This window comes from Schistocerca americana, chromosome 1 (assembly GCF_021461395.2).
Source record: "Schistocerca americana isolate TAMUIC-IGC-003095 chromosome 1, iqSchAmer2.1, whole genome shotgun sequence".
Classification (NCBI taxonomy): Eukaryota; Metazoa; Arthropoda; class Insecta; order Orthoptera; family Acrididae; genus Schistocerca; species Schistocerca americana.
In genome coordinates, this window is record NC_060119.1 from 288,317,545 (window position 1) to 288,331,248 (window position 13,704).

A 13,704-nucleotide genomic window follows, 5' to 3' on the forward strand; every position below is an offset into this window, starting at 1 on the left:
TGTGCCCTTGATGACTGCATGACACAAAACTTCATGCCTCACCTGGGCCTGTCAGCACTGACGTTGGACTGTTTATGACTGGAAACATGCTACCTGGTCAGACAAGTCTCATTTCACATTGTGTCGGGTTGATAGACGTGTATGGGTGTGGAGACAAACTCATGAATCCATGGGATTGTTCACACTGGTGGAGGCTCTGTAATGGTGTGGGGCATGTGCAGCTGGAGTGATACGGGAACCCTGACATGTCTAGATACAGCTCTGATAGGTGACATGTATGTAAGCATCCTGTATCATCACCTGCATCCATTCACGTCCATTGTGCATTCCAATGGACTTGGGCAATTCCAGCAGGACAATGCGACATCCCACACATTGAGAATTGTTACAGAGTGGCTCTAGGAACACTCTTCTGAGTTTAAACACTTCCGCTGGCCACCAGACTCCCAAGACATGAATATTATTAAGCATATCTGGGATGCCTTGCAACATGCTCTTCAGAAGAGACCTGCACCCCCTCATACTCTTACAGATTTATGGATAGCCCTGCAGGATTCATGGTGTCAGTTCCCTCCAGCACTACTTGAGACATTAGTTGAGTCCATGCCTTGTTGTGTTGCAGCACTTCTGCATGCTTGTGGGGGCTCTACACGATATTAGGCAGGTGTAGCAGTTTCTTTGGCTCTTCAGTACGTGTCAGTACAATGCCACTGATTCCAGGGTGATTTCTTACTCTGGAGTTTGACCTTCCTGACAATTAAAACTGTTTGCTGTATCATGACATGAACCTAGGACCTTTGCATTTCATGGGCAAGTGCTCTACTGACAAATATCCAAGCATAACTGATGATTGGCCCTCACAGTTTTATTTCTGCCAGTACCTCATCTCCCAGGTTCAAGTCCCAGTCTGACACACAGTTTTAATCTGCCAGAAAGTTTTCATGTCATTTATGTTTCTCACTGTCTGATTTCAGTAAGACTGAAATCACAGTTAATGTTTCCACCACAGCAGCAACTCATGAGTTTAGAGTTTGTCACGGAAAAGCTGCAAAAAGTGAACTGGCAGATGCCTGAACACAGATGCCAGTTATTCTGCGAAAACCTAGTTGAATAACCTTTGAATAAAATAGATTCTCCTATGTTTCCCTTCAAGTAGGATTGCAATCAGATTAAACTAACTGCAGTATACAGAGCAATTAAAGCATTCACCCTTCCTGCACTCCATACACAAATAGAACGGGGTGAAACCTGATGTGGTATAATAGGAAGAACTATCTGCCATGCACTTAACAGTGATTTGCAGGGTATGGGATTAGATAATGAACCAATAACTGGTGGTCCCATCTACCTTCCAATTTCAATTTCAGTGATTACATGCTATGAATTTTGAATTATGTAAATGGAAATAAACATCCATTTTTGGGGATTTTCAGAAGTTACCATTGTCATTTGTATAATCTGTGAGCAATTTGTAGTATATAGGCATTTGTGATTTAGTTACTGTAGCAGATATTCTAACTAACATAATGTGTTACATTTAGTTTTCCCTTAAAGAGAAGCAGCCCTTTATATTAATCTCCATTTAATGCAAATTAACTCTGTTTTTGAGTTTGCTGATAACTGTAATTTTGCTAAAAATGTTTTCAGAAACTAGAAATTTTTACCACAGGGTTTTTTGTTGCCTTAATAGAAATCTCATTTTTTGCATTTGTTTCAATTCCTGTAGGGAATTAGCAACTTTTGTGATCAACAGAGTCAAAGATAATCAGTGCAGTTAATTTAAAGTTATTTGTTCCTTGCCTTGTAACACATTGCACCAGCCAAAATGCAGCTCCACTGTGAATGCTGTTCTTGAATACAGGATGAGTTCGTTGACATTCTTAAGCAACTGGAAATTGTGCTGACTACTGTCAAATGATTGGCAGATGCTGCAAATTGATGTTTTGGAAAATCTCCCAAACAATGTATAACTGTGATACCAGTACCAGAGGTATCACAAATACCATCCTCTCCTGAGGATCCTGTCTCCTCTGCAGAAAGTACAGGATGTGTCATTACTTGTCCACTTGACTGTGACCAGCATGCCGAAGGCAGGTCTAGGTATCCTGTAGTACATGGTGGATGGGGACCAGAGAGGACTCAGGGTGTTATACTAATACTCCTAACCACCAAGTCTAAAGTGCTGTCTTTCATTGAAACAGAGCCAGTCTAACTCACTTCACCTTTCTTTGGGGAAACTTGTTTTGTCCGGTGTCAAGAGGAGACAAATGTAAAAGGGCAGATGTCTATTAACAGTTGGCAGTTCAAACATACGAAAAGTGATGGTACCCCTTAGGGTAATGGCAGCAAGGGACAGGGAAGGACACCAGGTGCAATCAGTGTGTATGCCTCGGGCCTCATTCAACATGCTGAAGAGGCTATTCCAACAGCCATTAAGGGAATAGGGCACAACCAACTGCAGACTGTGGTGCATGTTGGAACAAATGATGCCTATTGTCTGGAATCCGAAGTCATACTTGGTCATTCCAGCAGCTGGCAGAGAAGGTTGAGATGACCATCCTTGTGCACAGAGTTTCAATGAAACAGCATTATTCCCAGAACTGATTTTGGCCCTTTGGATCCGAATCGAGTAGAAGAATTGAACCGAGACTTTGAAGGTTCTGTGACAAACATGGCTTTGATTTCTTGCACTTGCACAATAGAGATGAGGACTGTAGGATCCTCGTAAATGGGTCGGGTGTGCACTACACACCAGAGGTGGCTACTCAGGTAGCTGACCGTGTGTGGTGCACCCAAGTGTTTTTTAGATTAGGCAACTCTCCATCCAACCAGATAATGATAGCTGTAGGAAAGCAAGAGTATCAAAGATTGGAAGAAATGCCTCCCATAGGTGAACATATTAAAATCCTAATGGTTAACTGTGGAAGCATTTGCACCAAAGTGACAGAGTTTGAGGCGTTCATGAAAAGCAGTGAAGCTCAAATAATGCTGGGTACGGAAAGCTGGTTAATAACTGGAACTGTTACCAGTAAGTTTTTTTGGTGAAAACTTAAGTGTATATTGAATGGATAGGCAAATGGAAAATGGAAGTGATGTATTTGTTACAGTAGACAAGAAACTCAAATCCACCAAGACAGACTTTGAAGCAGCATGTGAGATTGATCGGGCAAGACTCAATATCAGTGGTGGGCAAAAAATAATAAAGGGATCCTTCTATAGCCCAGGAGACTCATCTCCTGATGTAACTGAAAACTTTAGAGAAAAACTCAGTTCACTTGTAAATAAGTTCCCCAATCATACTGTAATCATCGGTGGAGACTTTAATCAACCAACAACCAATAGGGAAAATTACAGTTTTGTTAGTGGTGGGTGTGACAAGACATGCTGTGGAATATTACTACATGCCTTCTCTGAAAACTACGTTGTACAGATATTTAGGGTGCAAATATATTGAATATTTAGGATGTAAATATATTGAATAGACCTGACCTCTTGGAGAATGTCCACACCAAAACCAGTATTTGAGGTGTCTAGGAAGCCTACATAATCAGTTTGTTAGACAAACATTCAAACAAATCATATTAATGAGTTTTATTACAATAAGAAGAGAGACAATACTTAACTTTTGCAACTACACAGATGTGTCACAAGGAAAGGGCAACAAATAAAATAAGCAATCTTCATCAGTGTAAACAATTCCAAGTATGTGCTACACAGAAAGTACAAGCGAAGTAACTAGTGTTGACACTTCTATCCAAGCACAGATCACAGTTGTCTACATGAAGGGTAGTAGAAGTGATCCACAAAACTACTGTCCAATACTCTTGATATTGATTTGTTGTAGCATCTTAGAACATATTCTGAGTTCAAACATAATGAGGTATCTTGAGGACAATGATCTCAAAATCACACCAGCATGGATTCTGAAAACATCGATCACGTGAAACCCCAACTTACACTTTTCTCACGTGATATACTGAAAGCTTTCGATCAAGGCAGTCAAGTACATGCAGTATTTCTTGATTTCCAGGAAGCATTTGACTTAGTACCACACCTGAGCTTACTGTCAAAAGTACGATCTACGGGGTATCAAGTGAAATTAGTGACTGAATTGAGGACTTTTTGGTAGGGAGGAAGCAGCATGTTATCTCGGATGGAGAGTCTTCATCAGATGTAGAAGTAACGTCAGGTGTGCCCCAGAGAAGTGTGTTGGGACCCTTGCTGTTCATATTGTATATTGCTGCATAAATATTCAGTTAGATCTTGATGAGATTTCAAAGGGGTGCAAGGATTGGCAACGTGCTTTAAATGTTGAGAGATGCAGAATCGGGCACTTCACTAACAAACATCATATCCTATGACTATAATATCAATGAGTCGCTGTTGGAATCGGCCAACTCATACAAGTACCTCGGTGTTATACTTTCTAGGAATATGAAATGGAATGATAACATAGCCTCAGTCCTGGGTAAAGCAGATGGGAGACTTAAGTTTATTGGCAGAGTACTGTGGAAGTTCAATTTGTCTACAAAGGAGTTTGCTTACAAATAACTCATACAACAGGTTCTAGAATACTGCTCAAGTATGTGGGACCCATACCACACAGGACTAACAGGGGACATTGAACTTATACAGAGAAGAGCAGCACAAATGGTCACAAATTTGTTTGATCCATGGGAGAGTGTTACAGAGATACTGAAGGAACTGAACTAGAAGACTCTTGAAGACAGACAGAAACTATCCAAGAAAGCCTATCAACAAAGTTTCAAGAACCGGGTTTAAATGATGAGTCAAGGAATATACTACAATCAACTATGTAGCACATCTGTGGTCTAGGGGTAGCGTCTTTGAACAGTAATCAAAACGTTCACAGTTCCAGGTTTGAACCCAGCCACCAATTAAATTTTGAATAAAAATCAGCACTGGCAAAGACTTATGGCATTCTGCAAGCAGTCTTGTCTAAGAGGGCAGAGGAGCAGACAGACGTCCTGGGCACTCTCTTGCCCATAGGGTGGGAAACTGCCTCTAAAGACAGAATAATCAGCAATGATCAATGACAGTTCAGGTATACATGCAAACATCGCAAGTTGAGGATGAAGAGATAGGGAAAGTATATGATGATATTGAACAGATAATTCAGCATGTACAGAGAGATTAAAATGTAACAGACATGGGGGACTGGAATGTGGTTGTAGAGCAAGAAGTAGAACAAAGAGTTATAAGAAAATATGGGCTTGGTACTAGGAATGAGAGAGGAGAAAAAATAATTGAGTTCTGTAACAAATTTCAGCTAGTAACAGCGAATATTCTATTCAAGAGTTACAGGAGGAGGAGGTATACTCGGAAAAGGCCAGGAGACACAGGATGATTTCAGTTAGATTACATCATAATCAGTCAGAGATTCCACAACCAGATACTGGATGGTAAGGCACACCCAGGAGCAGAAACAGACTCAGATCACAATGTAACTGTCATGAAGAGTAGGCTGAAGTTTAAGAGATTAGTCTGGAAGAATCAATACACAACGAAGTACTAAGGAATGTAGAGATATGTTTGAAATCTAAGGCTACAGATGCTGCAATACAGCAATAAGAAATAGCTCAGTACGCAGTACAGTTGAAGATGCATGGACATGTTTGAAAAGAGTAATCACAGAAGTTGGAAAGAAAAACATAGGTACAAAGAAGGTAATAGTGAAGAAACCATGGGTAACGTAAGAAATATTTCAACTGATTGATGAAAGAAGGAAATACAAAAATATTCAGGGAAATTCAGGAATATAGAAATACAAGTCAGTGAGGAATGAAATAAAAGGAAGGGCAGGGTGTCTAAGATGGCTGCATCAAAAATGTGAAGAAATTGAAAAAGAAATGATTGTCAGGAGGACTGAGCATATACAAAAGTGAAAACAGCCTTCGATGAAACTAAAAGCAAGGGCAGTAACATTAAGAGTGCGAAAGGAATTCCACTGTTAAATGCAGAGGAGAGAGCGGCTACGTGGAAAGAGTACACTGAAAGCCTCTATGAGGGGGAAGGTTTGCCTGATGTGATAGAAGAAGAGACAGGACTAGATTTAGAAGAGATAGGGGTCCAGTATTAGAATCAGAAATTAAAAGAGGTTTGGAACACTTAATATTCAGTAAGGCAGATGGGATACATAACATTCCATGACAATTTCTAAAACCATTGGGGTAAATGGCAACAAAATGACTATTCACATTGGTGGCAATATATGATTTGACTTTAGGAAAAAACAAATTCACACAGTTCTGAAGACTGCAAGAGCTGTCAAGTGCGAGAAGTATCACGCAATCAGTGTAACAGCTCATGCATCCAAGTTGCTGACAAGAATGATGTACAGAAGAATGGGAAGGAAATTGAGGATGTGTTAAATGATGATCATTTTGGCTTTAGGAAAGGTAAAAGCACCAGAGAGCAAATTCTGATGCTGCAATTGATAATGGAATCAAGACTAAAGAGAATTCAAGGCACGCTGATACACTTTGTTGACCTGGAAAAGGGTTGACTATGTCAAATGGTGCATGTTCAAAATTCTGAGGAAAATAGGGGTAAGCTATGGGGAGAGATGGGTAACATACAACATGTACAAGAGACACGAGTGGAAGACCACAAACAAAGTGCTGAGATTAAAAAGTGTGTAAGATAGGTATTTAGTCTTTTGCACCTACTGTTCGATCTATATATCGAAGGAGCAATGATGAAAGTAAAAGAAATGTTCAGGAGAGGATTTAAAATTCAAGTTGGAAGGATATCAATATGATTTGCTGATACATTGCTGCCCTCAGTGAAAGTAAAGAAGAATTACATGACGTGCTGAATGGACTGAACAATCTGAGTTCAGAATATGGACTGAGAGTAAATAGATTGAAGATGAAAATAATGAGAAGTAACAGAAACAAGAACAGCGAGAAACTTAACATCAGGCTTGATGGTCACTAAATAGATGATGTTAAGGAATTCTACTACCTAGGCAGCAAAATAGCCCATGATGGGCAAAGCAGACTAGCACTGGCAAAAGGGGCATTCCTGGCAAAGGGAAGTCTACTAGTACCAAACATAGGCTTTAATTTGAGGAAGAAATTTCTGAGGCTATGTTTGGAGCAAAGAATTGTATGATAGTGAAACATGGACTGTGGGAAAACCAGAAAAGAAGAGAATTGAAGTATTTGAGATCTGGTGCTACAGAAGTATGTTGAAAATTAGGTGGACTGGTAAGGTAAGAGATGAGGAGGTTCTCCAAAGAATCAAAAAGTAAAGGAATATATTGAAAACACTAACAAGAAGAAAAGACATGGGTAGAACATCTGATAAGACATAACTTCCATGGTACAAGAGGAAGCTGTAGAGGGTAAAAACAGTAGAGCAATACAGATATTTGAACACATTTAGCAGACAACTGACGATGTAGTATGGAAGTACTACTCTTGAGCTGAAGAGGTTGGCACAGGAGAGGAATATTTTTTTTTTTTTTTTTTTAAAAAAAAAAGAGCATGCTCACACAGGATTCGTGAGGACAAGATTAGAATAATTACTGCACACAGGGAGGCATTCAAACAACCAATATTCCTGCATTCCATATGTGAATTGGATGGGGAGAAGCTCTAATAACTGGTACAATGGGAAGTATCCTCTTCCATGCACATCATGGTGGTTTGCAACACATAGATGCAGATGTAGATGTTACCTCAATGAACTGGCACACTGCCTCAAAAGTGATAACACCAGGAAAGATAAATCTTCTTTTAAATAATGCCTACTTTTATCAAATATGAGCAATGGCTCTTTCTCTAATGATTTTATTATTGATGGGCTATTAAATCTCCAACTTTCCTTTCGTCTGTTGGCTACATACCAAACCAGACTAATGTAGCCCAATTCACCACACAATATGAACACAATTTCAATGATTTTAAGTAATGTTTCTTTTTAAGTAATATTTCTTGCTTTATCATCTACACAGCCAGAACAGATTAATCCTGTGGACATACAACACTTACAACAACCTATAACCCCCCTTATATTTATGTGTTCATGTATGTGTTAATCTTTAACAAGTTTTCAGAAGCATATGTTTCACTTTGTAAATATTAATTTACATGATATATATATTTGTGTCTATACTGAAGAACCATTCTGCTATGAATTCTTCTGTTTTATAACAGCTCAGATTTATGACTGCTATGTTTTAGTCTATTTAACAAAGCTTAAAATTCTGTACCATCCAATAATATTACACTTTTACCCAAAAACTTGTACATATTGCTCTGCTAATTATACTACTGCAGTAATAAATTGTTATTTCAATGGGAAGGAGGCACAACTAGCTGCAGATTGTGGTACATGTTGTACTGGAAAGCACCTGTTGCCTCAGCTCTGATGTCATACTTGAATTATTCCAGCAAGTGGCAAAATTTTTTGAGAAGAACAGGCTTACTCAAGGAATTCCAGTGATGCACACAATACATAATATTGTCCTCAGAACTGATTGTTGACAACTGGATCTAATTTGAGTGGAAGGCATAAACCAGAAACTTTGAAAGTTCTGTGCCAAGCTAGGCTGCCATTTCTGACTCAACCATATAGCTGAGAGCTGTAAGGTCCTTCTTAGTGGTGCAGTTCACATAAGGGGCAACTACTCAGGTAACTGACTCTCTCTCTCTCTCTCTCTCTCTCTCTCTCTCTCTCTCTCTCTGTGTGTGTGTGTGTGTGTGTGTGTGTGTGTGTGTGTGTGTGTGGTGCACACGAGAGTTTTTTAGATTATGCAACTCTCCATCCATTCATGATAATAATAGCTGTAGACGGACCCAACATATTAGAGCTAGATACGAAGAAATCCTCATCCTCCCTGCAACCAAGGTGAGACTACTTATGTCCTAGTGATCAATTTCTGAAGTATTTACAATGAAGTATCAAAGTCTGGAGTGCTCCAAAAAAGCAGTGAAGCTTACATAATGCTAAGAACAAAAGCTGGTTGAGACCAAAATTTGACAGAAGTGAGATTTTTGGGGTAAATTGAAGTGTACATAGAAAGGATAAGCTAATGGGGTGGTTGGTTGGGGTTTAAGGGACTAAACAGTTAGATCATTTGTGCCTTGGTCAAGAGAGTAGAGTTTCTGACATCTGCCAGGAATTTGACTGGATTGTGACAGTGTGTAGGAGTGGTAAAATGAAAACAATATTGACATCAGAGCAGAGGGATAACTAAAGGAAAAGTAAAAGTATGTGGGCCGAATCAGTACATGTGTAGGTCAAAGCAGATGAGACATAGGGATAATCTGTAATGAGAGAAAAACCACCCACATCCAACTACCCACCAACCTGATTAAAGGGCAAAGACTGTTAGAGTGTTAAATTACTCTGTTCCATTTGTTAATAATTTACTAACGGAAATGTTAGTTTTTAGTATCACTAATATACCTCACATGGATGTCCAACATATTTTTTGTGGCATTAGCATGACAATGAATGTTGAATTTGAATGTATAACATGACACACAACATATGAACAATGAATCATGTAGTACTATAAGACTTACAAGTATGAGTTCTAAATGAGACTATTTTCCTCAAAATTGTAGCTGCTCCTTCTATTTACTAATAATTTGTGTAGTAATGTAAATAGATCATACAGGCAATCCAAAGTAGGGCATTTCTCCTTCACATAAGACCTGTAGGTTCCAACATCTGCACTGGAAAATATTGCGAAATAGCTATACTGACATGGTGTAAGCAAACTATGATTTCCCAGTTTTATAACATCGTTGTATTAAAAAAAAAGTGCCTATTATACATATGATCTGTTACTGATTCTAATACACCAAATGACACATTCCTACTACATCAGTATCATTTTATTTTACAGGCTGACTGGCAAACCTTGTTAAAAGGTCCAACAAAATTGTTTGTAGTCTGGACTTTGTACTGTAATTTCTAATTTTAAATGTGGCTTGGGACAGGATGTAAGGGCTCTGATCCACTACCTTTAGTAAGACAGCAGGTCAGACAAATGAACATAATATGTCAGTGAATATTTTATCACTAGCTTACTTAATGTTATTGATTACCCATGGATAGGATTATAAACATATTTCATCGTACCATACCAGCTGTGGCTATACTATGACATGGCAGCTTTCTGTTTGATTAAGCTAATGGATGTAATCATATACATTATTGTATGGTTTTTGTACCACATACACACAGAAATATGATGTATACCTGTCCATATGTACCAGTGTATTACAATGTGAAATGAAGTTGAAATCTTAAGATACGTCAGTAACCTGAGTTATATTTTGAGGAAACACAGTATAAGATAAGATAAGATACTTTATTGTCACATAACATATTTTTATACAATCATTCGATTGAGAACATTGGTGACCCGTCAGTCTTTAACCTAAGTTGTTACAGTATTTTATATACTACAGGAAATACGTAATACATACATTACTTGTTACAATAAAAATACAACATTATACTTTAAATCTTTTCGTAACTCATCGAATCATTACCATAGCCTTCACACACTTATATGAAGTATGGATGTACTGAACGGAATACAAACCGCCATTCAAACTATAATTCTATATATAAACAAGAACATACAGCGTATGTGTATACTTTGTATCTATATGGCTTCGAAAGTATACAATTTGTTCTTGTATCCTTACTCCCTATTCCTATTTATAAATTCTTCTAAACTATAACAACATTTGCTTTTTAGGTATGTGCCAATGACCTCCAATGTGGATTCCCCAAACATTGACCTTATCTTATTTCTGATCTTCAGAGCCATGTAATATGGAGTATTTTCATATACTGTGAGTCGGTGACAAGGCAGCATGTATTTCAATTTATGTCTAGTTTCATAGGCATGTGTGAATGTATTTCCTTCAGACAGATGCGAGTTTTTCTGTTCAAAGAGAAGTATTTCATATATGAAGATGGAAGGGATTGTCATGAAGTCCAGGCTTTTGAGTAATGGTTTGCATGAATGTCTACTATTGGTTCCTGTCATTGCCAGATTTTTTTTTTTAAGTTGAAGATTCGAAGGTGGTTTGTCTTTTCAGCACCCCAAAAAATTATTCCATATCTTATAAGTGTTATGAAATACATATGGTATATAGTTTTCTTCACCGTTAAATCCATTACTTTGTGTAGTACCCTCATTGCATAAACTAAGCTATTTAATCTCTTCAGTAAACTGTCCACATGGTCGGTCCATTGCAAGTTTTTATTTAAAGTTATCACAAGAAATTTTACAGAATCAAATGTGGTCAGCTCTTTACCTGAATATTCTATTTGTGATATACATTAAGTAGTTTGTTTCGTCCTGAAGTGTATGATTTGGGTTTTTTCATGATTTAATTTCATAGCATTATCTTTATCCATTGTTCAAGTTCTTGTAGAGTTTGTTTTGTGGTCCTTACTAATTCATCAGTGTTTTTGCAGCAGACTACAGCAGTTGAGTCATCTGTGTAAAGTATTGTATCTGTATTTACTTTGCTAGGCATAACATTTATGTAATATAAGAACAGAAGTGGTCCTAATATCGAGCCCTGGGGCATGCCTGCTTCAATTTCTTTCCAGCTAGAGCAAGTTTTCTCTCCCTTTTGATGTATGACCACCCTCTGGTATCTGTTTTTCAGATAAGATGAAAACCATCTTATAGATTTTCCATGGAAGCCATAGGTACCCAATTTTTGAAGCAGTAGCTTATGGTTTACTGAGGTCACAAAAAATATGAGATACACTTTGTTTGTTGTCAAGGCATTTACTTACTTTAGAGATTAGTTCATTTACAGCTTGTAAAGTGTTTTGTCCCTTCCTAAACCCATATTGGTTATTGAGAATAATATTACCTTCCTTATTGTACTTTTCTAATTGATTACATACTATTCGTTAAACTATTTTAGAGAAAACTGGGAGTATAGACACTGGGCGGAAATTTACTAAATCATCTTCTTTTCCCTTTTTGTAGATTGGACAGACTTCAGCATATTTCAGTCTGTCTGGAAAGCAGCCCTCATCAAACGATTGGTTTATTATTTTACAGAGTTGAGGTGCAATGCTGTCACTTCCAGCCTTTATGATATTTGCTGGAATTTCATCCCAGCCCACAGATTTAACACTTTTTAGGGATTGTATGATGTTAGCTACTTCATGACATGATACTGCAGTAAATTTAAACTCTCTTGGTTCCTGCAGTACTGCATCAGGTCTTATTTGTGGAAGTAAGAAGTTATGAATTTTGTTTGTGGTTATGAAGTACTTATTAAATTCTTCACACAAGTGCCGAGTGTTAGTAACAGTATTCCCACCAATTTCTAGTTTGTAATTAAAATGTTTTGTTTCTTCAGTACCTGTTTCTTTCTTGAAAACCTGCCATACTGCTTTTGATTTATTTGAGGTATTAGCTATATATTTACTGTTTGCCATTTGTTTTGCTTATTTAACTACCCGATCAAATATTTTTTTGTATTTGATTTTGTACCTAATAAATTCAGCATCATGGTTGGTTTTTGCTTCCTTATGCATTTCCCTCTTTCTAATACTAGAGACCCTGATACCTTCCGTAATCCATGTCTTACTTTCATTGTATTTATCACGTGTTGATATGAGGAGAATGCATTCATTGAAAATGTTCTTGAATTCAGATATGAAAGTGTAATTATTGTCTACTGAACACTGGTTGCTCAAGGTCCAGTGAGTTAATTTCAAGATAAATATGTTTATATTTGGCTGGCTGAAATTTCTGACCAATTTTACTGTGGGCCTATATGTTTTGTCTATGTATGGCAATGACATGAAAAGTGCTAAGTGATCAGATATCCCTAAGTCTAATACAGGGTTATTACAAATGATTGAAGCGATTTCACAGCTCTACAATAACTTTATTATTTGAGATATTTTCAAAATGCTTTTCACACACACATACAAAAACTCAAAAAGTTTTTTTAGGCATTCACGAATGTTCGATATGTGCCCCTTTAGTGATTCGGCAGACATCAAGCCGATAATCAAGTTCCTCCCACACTCGGCGCAGCATGTCCCCATCAATGAGTTCGAAAGCATCAGCTCGCAGTTCTGGCACGTTTCTTGGAAGAGGAGGTTTAAACACTGAATCTTTCACATAACCCCACAGAAAGAAATCGCATGGGGTTAAGTCGGGAGAGCGTGGATGCCATGACATGAATTGCTGATCATGATGTCCATCACGACCGATCCATCGGTTTTCCAATCTCCTGTTTAAGAAATGCCGAACATCATGATGGAAGTGCGGTGGAGCACCATCCTGTTGAAAGATGAAGTCGGCGCTGCCGGTCTCCAGTTGTGGCATAAGCCAATTTTCCAGCATGTCCAGATACACGTGTCCTGTAACGTTTTTTTCGCAGAAGAAAAAGGGGCTGTAAACTTTAAACCGTGAGATTGCACAAAACACGTTAACTTTTGGTGAATTGCGAATTTGCTGCACGAATGCGTGAGGATTCTCTACCGCCCAGATTCGCACATTGTGTCTGTTCACTTCACCATTAAGAAAAAATGTTGCTTCATCACTGAAAACAAGTTTCGCACTGAACGCATCCTCTTCCATGAACTGTTGCAACCGCCCCGAAAATTCAAAGCATTTGACTTTGTCATCGGGTGTCAGGGCTTGTAGCAATTGTAAATGGTAAGGCT